Source organism: Canis lupus, chromosome X, assembly GCF_011100685.1.
Source record: "Canis lupus familiaris isolate Mischka breed German Shepherd chromosome X, alternate assembly UU_Cfam_GSD_1.0, whole genome shotgun sequence".
Lineage (NCBI taxonomy): Eukaryota > Metazoa > Chordata > Mammalia > Carnivora > Canidae > Canis > Canis lupus.
This window is the reverse complement of record NC_049260.1, coordinates 43,541,085-43,541,907: the sequence shown is the minus strand read 5'-3', so window position 1 is coordinate 43,541,907 and position 823 is coordinate 43,541,085. Positions and strand designations below refer to the sequence as shown.

At 37.1% G+C, this 823-nt stretch overlaps 1 pseudogene; it reads right to left on the bottom strand.

Moving 5' to 3' along the window:
- Window positions 1-318: 318 nt before the first annotated feature.
- Window positions 319-496, bottom strand: LOC119868691 (annotated as a pseudogene).
- Window positions 497-823: the final 327 nt, after the last annotated feature.

The window sequence follows — 823 nt, the reverse complement described above, 5'->3', positions numbered from 1 at the left end:
GTTTAATTACAAAGAAGAGGCTCAAGGATATTTTGGGAGGTAATGTAGTTGTTCTGTGTCTTCATTGTGATGCTGTTTAAACCTATACATTCACTAAAACTCATAGAAATTTACACCAAAAATAGTAACATTAAAAAATAAACCCTCAAATCAGTTACATTTCTATATTTCCTCAAAAAAGGAGTTAGAAAACAAAATTCTTAGAAGATACCCTTATGACAGCATCAAAAATACTGAAGACATAGTAGCCAACCTAACAAATGACATGCAATAACTTTAGGGAAAATTATGAAAATTAATTTGGAGGTATTGTTATGAAACTGAATGGGTTCCCCAAAATTTATATGTTGGAATATAATCCCTAATGTGATGGTATTAGGAGGTGGGGCCTTTGGGAACTGATAAGATCATGAGGATAGATCCTTATGTTTTCAATTAGCAATAATCGCGCCTCGGATAAACCTCATTGGCTATGATACTGCCACTGCGCAAAGCTGGATAGATCCTTACGAATGGGATTAGTGGCCCTATAACAGAAGCCCCAGAAAGCTCTCTTGCCCCTTCTGCCATGTGAGAACACAGAGAGAGGACAGCCACCTATGAACCAGGAAGTGATATCTCACTAGACACTGAATCTGCTAGAGCTTTTATCCTGGTCTTCCTAGCCATCAGAACTATGAGAAATAAATTTCTATTGTTTATAAGCCACATAGCCTATGGTATTCTATTGCAGCAGCCCCACTAGACTAAGACAGACATAATGGAAATCCATATGAAGGAGAGATACACCATCTTCATTAATTGCATCACTCTGTAAACATGT